This window comes from Sus scrofa, chromosome 6, assembly GCF_054392235.1.
Source record: "Sus scrofa isolate SSC_HxYL_T2T_F1_AM1 chromosome 6, Sscrofa_HxYL_maternal_Yorkshire_Landrace_v2.0, whole genome shotgun sequence".
Classification (NCBI taxonomy): domain Eukaryota; kingdom Metazoa; phylum Chordata; class Mammalia; order Artiodactyla; family Suidae; genus Sus; species Sus scrofa.
The window spans coordinates 174,659,780-174,669,252 of record NC_139388.1 but is presented as its reverse complement, the minus strand read 5'-3'; the positions used below and the strand labels follow the sequence as shown (position 1 = coordinate 174,669,252).

Genomic DNA, 9,473 nt, shown 5'->3' with positions numbered 1-9,473 from the left:
ACTCTGGGCTGGCAGAAATTGCTTCCTCAGGCCCAGGAATTCCCAAGATGCCTTGGAACACGGCAAGGGTGTCACCTCACTCTGGAAGCTGCCCCTTCTGACCTGGCATCCATCACTCCTGCGAGCAAGGGGTCTGGGCTAGCTTTGCAGCCAGGCTCAAAGGACGGCCTGGACCCTCTCCCTGAGGACGACCTTGACCTCTGCTTGCTGCGTAAGTGGGACTTTGAGACCCTGCCTCTCTGTGGGAAGGGGAGTTTCACCTGAACTGCGTTTCCTCACCAGCATCGCCCGTCCCGTAAGAATCAGGCTGGTAAAGGGCCAGCGCTGAGCCCAAAGCAGGCACGATTAATCATTTCCTCCTCCACGCTGCTGCTCCTGCATCCTGTGTCTGAGTCACTTCCGCATCCCTACACCTAATATACCTAACACGGTGCCCAGCACAAAAGAGGCATGGGGACACGTTTGCTGAATGAATGGCACTGCACCTCACACTGTTGGATGTTGTGTCTACTCGGTCCCCTTAACAACACTTAAAGCAGCATGAAGGCAGGGCCCAGCTCTGCTCTGTGATGCGGGAAGGGCCGGGATGGTGCCTTGCAGAAGCGTGGCTCTGCAGAGGGTCAGGAGTCTTCGGGATGAATTGCAGCTCATCTCTCTGGGTCTCAACATCTTAGGCAAGTTATTCCTCCTCCCCGAGCCTCAGTTTCCTCATCTGTAAATGGGGATGATAATAATAGCACCACCTAACCATATAATCAGGAGGATTAAGTGAGATAATACACCTGAAATTCCATCTCGGGCCTAACACAGAAGCTCGGGGAATATTGATTTTCTCCATTCTGCTATTTCCCGCAGTGCCTGACATATGGTAGGCATTCAGTAAATGCTAGGCCACCTTCAGGCCATCCTGGATCCAGCAGCCCTGTTCAAGTTACCGGCTGGCAGCAGCGGTATGAATGGACCCAGGAGATACCAGCAAAGCCCCGTAAAACTGTAGTGCACAGAATCAGGAGCTAATAAGCGACTGCCTTTTTTTTTTTTTTTTTTTTTTTTTTTTTTTTAGCCTTTTAGGGCTGCACCTTCGGCTTATGGAGGTTCCCAGGCTGGGGGTTGAATCAGAGCTGTAGCTGCCGGCCTACACCACAGCCACAGCAACTTGGGATCTGAGCCACATCATCGACCTACACCACAGCTCACAGCAACGCTGGATCCTTAACCTACTGATCGAGGCCAGAGATTGAACCCGCATCCTCATGGATACCAGTTGGTTCATTACCACTGAGTCATGATGGGAACTCCAATGACTGCTGTTTTAAGCCCTAAGGTTTGAGTAGTAGCTGATGTACCAAGTAGGTTCCTAAGTTACTAAGACAAACACGGATGTTCTAGAAAGGGCGGGGATGGAACTGGTCTTTCGTAGTAACTAGAACCAGTACACTCTCTCTGTCTGTTGTCTTTGGCTTTGTTTTTAATTTTAATTCCCCACCGATAACTCTCACCAGGAGGCTCAGATGGCAGCCCTGGGGGAGCAGCCTGTGCAGGTGCAGCCCGCGTCCCCCTGGTTTTTTCTGAACACTGCCTTTTTTTCTCTTTCACAGCACACTGCTTTTTTTCATGGTGGAAAAAATCTAGCTGAGTTTTGTACCCTTGCCCCTTAGCTTCTGGGGAAAACCTGACTCGTTTCCCTGCAAGTCCCTGAGTGAAGACTGGTTGGCCCAGCTCAGGTCAGGCACCCCCGGTGATGGGGTGGGGAGGGCGGGATGGCGGAACACAGCCTTGATGATACATGCTGGCACAGCGTGGTGCCAAGCACTGTTCTAAGGCATAATGCGTATTAACTGACTTCAGCCTCACAGCAAAGGCAGTCCAACCTGAGCTGTTATTATCACCGCTCTGAGGTGAGGAAGCTGAACACGGAGGCACAGAGAGCTGGAGTAACTTGTCCGAGATCACACAGCCAGAAAGAGGTGTCGCCAGGATTCCTACCGAGACTGTCTGACTCCAGAGCCCACACCTGTATGGCCCAGTCTGCTGGCCCCTGAGATTGAGCTTCTGGGGGGATCCGAAGAACTGAGGCGAGGGCACGGTGGAGACCCCCCGGGAAGGAGCTGGAAGACTTGGCCCAGAGAAGGGAAGCCTTCAGCACACTGCCTTCCGGTCTCTAAATGGCCGTTGCAGGTAGTGGGAGTGGAAGGTTCTGGGTGACCTCTGGAAATGAAACTGGGACCACTGGGGTATGGGTCTGCTCAGTGGAAGGAATTTCTTCCGAGTCAGAGGTGTCTGAGGCTGGTAGAACAGCTTCTGGAAACACAAGGGTCTCGTTGCCCGGAGTCGGAGGAGCCACCTCACCAGGGCAGTTGTTTCGAAGATGCCTGCCATCCCGCCTCTGAGGGGACAGCCTGGCAGGGCACGAGGAAGGCGCTCAGTGGGTGGGCGGCTGGACGGGTCGGTGGTTCCCAGAGCTTCGGATCAGCAAACCATGCCCTTCCAAAATTACTGGAACTGACGTCATGTGGCTAATTTTTTCCCTGGCGGAGAGTCGTGTGCCCCCTTTATGTGTCAGGACACGTGAAACAGCCCAACAAGCCAGCTAAACAAACTAAAAGCAACTACCAGCCACTCACCACTTCCTAAGAGGGAGGCCATTGCAACACCAAAAATCCAAACGGACACTATCTCAGAATAAATGATTGGTTGGTCTCAAGGATGAGCAGCTGACAAAGTTACATAAACATAACCAAAAAAAAAAAGTCATCGTGGCTCAGCAGGTAACAAACCCGACTAAGATCCACGAGGATGCGGGTTCAATCCCTGGCCTTGCTCCGTGGGTTAAGGATCCGGCATTGCCGTGAGCTGTGGTGCAGGTCGCAGAGGGGCTCGGATCTGGCGTGGCTGTGGCTGTGGCTGTGGCCAGCAGCTGTAGTTCTGATTCCACTCCTAGCCTGGGAACCTCCATTTGCTGTGGGTGTGGCCCTAAAAACACCCCCCAAAGGTGGAACAGAATACTGGGGGGGACATGGAGAAAGAGGGCCCATATCAGCCCATACCTCAGTAAACATCTACTGTTTCTCAGCAGATGGAGGCTGCTGTGTGATCCTCTCCAGTTTCCCGTGGGTGTGACCTGCTTCCTTGGCTGGTGTGTAAATTCCCCGGGGTGGGGGGAAGTCATGTGCCCTCTTGAATGCCCGGCCTGGTGCTGTCCTGGCTGGAGACTATGGGATGTGGGTGTTGCCCGGCCTGGTTCAGATTGAGGGCACAAGGGTGGGCCAGGCAGGAAGAGGCAGCTGGGGGTTTCCTCGGGGCGGGCTGGAAGCCAGCCTGCCAAGGAATTTCCCCTGTCACGGCTTAATCCTGTCTTCCATGTGGGATGAGCACAGCAGGGGAAGATGGGCTGGGCTCTTCACTTCCCCAGAAACCAGCTGTTCGGCGCGGGGGAGGGGAGGAGACGTGGGTACCTTCCTCCTGGGGAGGAAGATACAGGGTCTCACAAGTATCAGGGTCTGCTTCTTCTCTCCTGGGAAGGAAATACACCCCAACAACCGCAGAGCTGACTGGTGCCCAGGGAGAAATCTTGGCTCGGCTGGGCGTCCACCAGCTCTTTAGCCAGAGCTGTATACTAGAAACACAACGCCAGCCATGTGCGAAATTGTAAGTGTTCTAGTAGCCACATTTTTAAAAAGAGAAACAAGTGATATTCGTTTAAATAAAAAATTTTATTTAACCCAGTACATCCAAAATTACATCATCTCACTGTAGCATGCAACAAATATAAAAATGACGCCACGGGTGCGACCCTAAAATAAATATATATGTGTGGGGGGGGGCATATACATGTATACATATGAGGTATTTGACATTTTTCGGCACATATTCAATCTTTGAAATCCGGGGTCTCCTCTCTTCTTACAGCCCAATTTGGATTAGCCACATATCAAGGGCTCAGCAGTCATTGTGGCCAGTGGCTGCCATTCTGGACTGAGCAGCTTTAGGCCATGGATTCCGGATGCGAAGGCCTGGGAGACTCAGAATTTCTGCATCCTGAGATCGCCCTGGGAAGGACTTCAAGGTCAGCTGGCCAGGCCCCTCACAGGTAAGGAAATGACTTTCCTCAAGGAGACTCTGCTCCGAGCAAAGCGGAGGCCCACGCCTGGGGGTCCGTGTCCCAGCGTCAGAGAACCCCTATCCCAGCAGCCCCCCGGCCCGTGGAGAAGGGTCGCCAATGGCCTCCATCAAGGTCTAAAGCAGGAGCCGGGTGTGAGGCACCAAGACCGGGGAGGAGGTAGGCATCGTCTCCCCTGCCAGCTTCTCTCGTCCTGGAGGGAACGTCGGAGCACAGGGCGGGCAGGAGCTCCTCTGACGGCGCCTCAGCGTGGACTCAGGCCCATGCCTTCCCTCCCGATTCTTCTCTCTTCTTTTCCTATAAATCGCTGCTTATGATGAGCTATTAGTCCCTGCACTTGGTTGCAGATTACAGACAGGCCAGCCTTCCTGGGGGAAGGGTAGCTAACTCCGCCTGGGGCAAACAGGGCAGGCTCCCTGCTGGACGGAGACAGAGGCGCGGAGGAGCTCAGAGGCGGGCTGGCGAGGGGCGCAGATGAAGGCAAAGGGGCTTCAGGCCGAGGGTGACAGAGGGGGGCTGTGTGAGGGAGCTGGTCTTATTTTCCCAGGGGCAATGGCTGCTATTATTCCTTCTCCTCACTTCCACCTGGGTCCCAGGAGTTGCCATGGCTTCCCAAGAAAGAAGGAAAATTCCATTTTTTTTTCTTTTTTTTCAGGGCTGCACCAGCCATATATGGAGGTTCCCAGACTAGGGGTCAAATCGGACAGCTGCCCGCCTACGTCACAGCCACACAACACAGGAACGGAGCCACATCTTCGGCCTAGGCTGCAGTCTGCAGCAATGCAAGATGCTTAACCCACTGAGCGAGGCCAGGGATTGAACCCGTATCTTCACGGACACTAGTCAGGTCCTTAACCCACTGAGCACAGAGGGAACTCCAAACTCCACTTTTTATTGGTCTGCCTCCCCTGAGGTCCTAAGAAGACCAGCACACGGCGGGCACCCAGTGGATGGAAGGGAAAGAGGGAAGCCGATGAAGAGGACTTTAGGTTGAGTCCAGTCCAGCTGGGTCAGGGAGTCCAGGGACCAGCAAAGGGGGCAGGAAGGGCACTGGTGTGTCCGGAGCACCTCATCCTCAGAATCTCATTCATAACCCAGTAGCAGGAGGTAGGCGCTATTTCCCTTGTTCTGGGGAGGAAAACAAGGCTCAGGGATGGCCAGTGACCTGCTGGTGTTACGGCCCATTCTGTCTACTTCAAAGGCTGATCTTTCTAGGTTCTTTCTGGCATGGCCTCATCTGGCTTCTGCCAAGAACCCAGCCGTGACCAAGCTCTTGGCAGGCACCCCCGCCTTCGGGAGAGCTGCTTCCCTGGGAGCTCCTGGTGAAGAAGAGGGTCCTGGAAAAGCCTCCTGCTACACCCTCTACCCGTCCTGGGCTTGGAGAGACCCCATCCCGACACCCTTCCCCCGGGTGAGGATGGGAAGCAGCTTGGGGAGGTAAAGTGGCTTGCTCAGGGTCATACAGCAAGGGGGTGAGAGAGGTGAGACTGACCACCCTGCCCCTGGGCGCTGACTCATGGTGCCTGCTGTGGGAAAGCCACTGCCAGTCTCTCAGCCTTGGCTTTCCCAGCCAGGCAATGGGTAGGATTGCTTTGGCACATCTGCCTGGGCCCGGAGCCAGGGGACGGGGGAAAAAGCTGAGCACAGCGCATCACCAGGGCGCCTCGCCCTCGCCCTGCTCCACTGCCAACTGTTCACATGCGGCATGCTTCCCCAGGGGCAGGAGCCTTTCCAGGTCTCAGAGGGACCCAGCTAGGCTCTGATGTGGCTCAAATCCCCAGCGCCCAGCACCGACAGAGTGACCAACCACCTTGGTTTGCCCAGGACAATCTCAGTTTATGGCTCCAAGTCCTGCAGCCTGGGTGCCCCTCAGTCCTGGGCAAACGGCACAGCCGATCATTCTAGACCTGACACCAAGTTGATAGTTGGTGCTCAAGAAATGTTCTAAGTGAATGAACACAATTAACAGACTCAAGAACAACAAATGAACTGCAGGCCTGGGAGGGAGGCAGAATGGAGACTGCTCTGCCCATTTTATGGATGAGGAACTGAGTCCCAGAGAGTTTAAACTTGCGGTTTGCTTGTGCCTATCTCATGTCCTTTTCCCAGCACCAAATTGCCTCTAAATGGTCCCTTGAGTGTTTGGAGCTGGTCACTGGGGTGGGGGGCAACTGGGCACAGAAAAGGCATTCAGTGGACTTTTGTATGTGTGTGTCTTTTTTTGTCTTTCTAGGGCCGCGCCCTCGGCATAGGGAGGTTTCCAGGCTGGGGTCCAATCGGAGCTGTAGCCGCTGGCCTACACCACAGCCACAGCACCGCCAGATCCAACCTCGTCTGTGGCCTACACCGCAGCTCATGGCAATGCTGGATCCTTAACCCACTGAGCAAGGCCAGGGGTCGAACCCGCAACCTCATGGTTCCTAGTCGGATTCGTTTCTGCTGAGCCACGACAGAAACTCCCCATTCAGTGGATTTTGCCCATGGTAAACTTGAGGTTGGAAAGGACAAGGGGAGAAGAGGGCTGCTCTGCTTCAGCTCCGCAGCCTCTGTGGCCCTGCTGGGGTTGGTGGGGTCAAATCTCACTTTAGCCGCTTCAGCTGTGTGGCCGTGAGCAAGTGACTCACTCTCTCAACTGCAGTTTCTTCGTCTGTAACAGTGGGAATACTCAGCATCTGAGATTGTTGTTGCAAGGATTAAATGCGCTAATGCACAGAAAGCACTTATCACAGGGCCTGGCACCGACGTTGTGCTCCAGAAACGGCTGCTGTGATTTTTCCTCTTAGGCGCCGCAGGCATTGGCTGTGTTCTGCTCAGGGTGTGGTGGGGCCCCGGGGGGTGCCTTGGAGGACAAACCCCTGACACTCCTATTACTGCGTGCCCTCTGCGGATCCCGCAGCCCCTCTGCGCCTCCATCCGCGCTTCTGTAAAATGCAACGTTACCCCAGTCCAGGTGGTTGGGAGAAGGGCTGAGCGCGTTGGTGTGTACTTGGGGTGGGGTAGCAGGGGGAGATTCTTAATAAACGAGCCGTGCCTTCCCTCCCCACGCGCACCCTACTCCTTAGGACTCACCTTGAGACATACAATTCGTCCGTTTTACCAAAAAAGGCAGCCGTCGTAGAAGGTATTCCCGAACATCTGTTTGGCGAGGAAGGGATGAAGGAGTGAAGGAATGAAGGGGGAGGGTGGTTGCGCGAATGAATGAAAGGATGGATGGCGCGTGGGAACCCGCGCGAGAGCTTGGCCCGGGCTTGCCCAGCCAATCGGGCTGCAGGCTCGGCCGCCTCGCCCCGCCCCGGTATGGGGACGCGGGGACGGGCCTGGGTGCGAGGAGGTCGCCCTGGGAAGGGGCCGTGAGCGCGCCGAGCGCCGCCCAGGAGTTCGCGGCGGGAGGGCGGCAGGCGGGCCGAGCGGCTCCGCGGGCTGCCGGGCGGGCTCCCGACGCCGCCGCTGCCGCCGCCCCGGGCGGAGGGCACGGCGGTTCCCACGCTCGGCCCGGGCCGGGGGCGTTCTCGGGGCGGCGTGGCCGCGCTCGCCACTGCGGCGGAGGCCGGGCTGTAATTAGGGTAATTGCGCGGCTCCCCGCCCGCGGCAGCTCGGGACCCCAGGCCGTCCGGGAGGGGCTGGGGCCGGGGGCGCCCCAGCCCCTGGCGCGGCTCCTTCCTCCAGACGACGGAGTCAGCACGCCTGGGCTGCCCGCGCCGGCGGAGAAGGGGCTCCTGGAGTCAGCTCTGTGGGGAAGGGAGGGAGGGAAGAGCACTAGCCTCGAAGAGCATCGGCTGGATGCGGGGGGTTGGCTGGGCGGTTCCGGTCCTGTGCAGCACCGTGTAGTGTCAGAAGAGATGAGAGCATCTGGGCCGCTGCTGGTGCCCGGCCCAGAGAAGGTGCTGAGAACACAGCATCGTTTCCTAATCCGCCCAGCAGGTGAATAGGTGGGCATTCTGAGGTCCAGAGGGTTGAGGGACTGTGTGCCACGTGACGCGGCCAGCGCGTTGGTACTTCAGGGAGCCTGCATGCCCAGCAGAGGCCGGTTCTCTTCCTCTGGTGCTTTGACTTTGTCGCACCTTGAGTCCCAGGCCTGAAGCCCGCCCTTGACTTTTAGGTTCTTGGCGGCTCTAATCATAACCAGAGCCTTACGGCTGATACAAACCCCAGGGAACCCTTCTAGAAAGGCAGTTTCAAAAGCAATCATCTGATTTCAAGCACCACTGTCTAATCCTAAACCCAACCCAACCCAAACTTTAACCCTCTTCCACAATGAACTCCCAGATTAATCTTGACCTCGGCCCCTGCCCGTGCCCTCAACCTTCTCTCCCAATTAACCTCCATCAACCCTCCAATCCCATGCCCGCCAAGTACTCTACCTCTGGAAAGTCTCCAGCGCTCAGGATCTTTGCACATGCTGCAGGCTCAAGCTGGGATATCCTTTTCCCCCGGCCACTCGGGAAACTCCTTTTACCTTTTAAAGTTTCCTGCAAGCCCTTTTGGGGCCACCTTGTCCCCTGGCCAGGCTTTCCACAGACCCTGAGCTCTGGGAGGCAAGGGTCTGCACCTACTGGGAGTAGAAATTGAAAGTAGAACCGATTAACTGCTTATGAAGGAGTGAGTGAATGAATGAGAGAATGAGGGAGTAAATGAAGGAGAGAAGGAATGAATGGTTGACTAGACAAGCAAAGGCCTATTCTGAGCCTAAATCCTTAGCCCTCTCCCTAGCTCTGGATCCCTTCTCCAGGAGGGACAACCGAAGTCCGAGGGACCCTGCACCCCTGCCCCCGCTAGATGCCCCAAGATTGTAAATTCCACGTGTCTGTGCCGTGTGCATAGGCCTTTGAGCCTAGGTCTTTGAATCAGACAAGCCTGGATCCGGCTCCTGGCCACAGTGTCTCCAGCTGAGTGACTCTGGGCCTCTGCTTGGTGATCTAAAACAGAGTAACCATAATGAAAACTTGGTGATGGAAAGTCATCCTCCCCCAAGGCCCTGGCCTGGAACTCAGGCTTGTAGTTCAACGCTGTAGGAACGGGATGGAAGGAGCAGGGCAGGGGCTTGTGGGGGGAACGTGGTCTTCCTTGAGGATGAGGGACGCCTGTGAGGATAAGAGGCAGGCCCACAGGAAGGGAGGCAGCCCCCTGGGTTGGGAGGGACGCTTCCCAGAGGGTGTGAGGCTCCGTTGGAGTCTCTGCTGGACAAGTCACAGCAGAGGCAGCTGCATGTTCAAAGACACCAAGCCATGAACAAAGGCTTCCCTATTAGTGCTGGAGGACAGAGTGGGAGGTGGGGGCTGGTGGTAGAAATTGGGGCTGGTGAAGGTGGCAGTGCCTGGGAAAGGAAAGGCCTTGAGGGGCCTTTGGCTGTACT

At 56.1% G+C, this 9,473-nt stretch overlaps 1 long non-coding RNA gene across 1 annotated transcript; it reads right to left on the bottom strand.

The window, feature by feature from the left end:
• Positions 1-3,694: 3,694 nt before the first annotated feature.
• LOC106507677 (uncharacterized) lies at positions 3,695-7,316 on the bottom strand. The gene is made up of 2 exons (XR_001303849.3): positions 7,190-7,316; positions 3,695-5,248 (listed from the first exon to the last, which is right to left on the bottom strand). It is a non-coding gene; the product is annotated as an uncharacterized LOC106507677 (long non-coding RNA).
• Between the last annotated feature and the right edge of the window lie 2,157 nt (positions 7,317-9,473).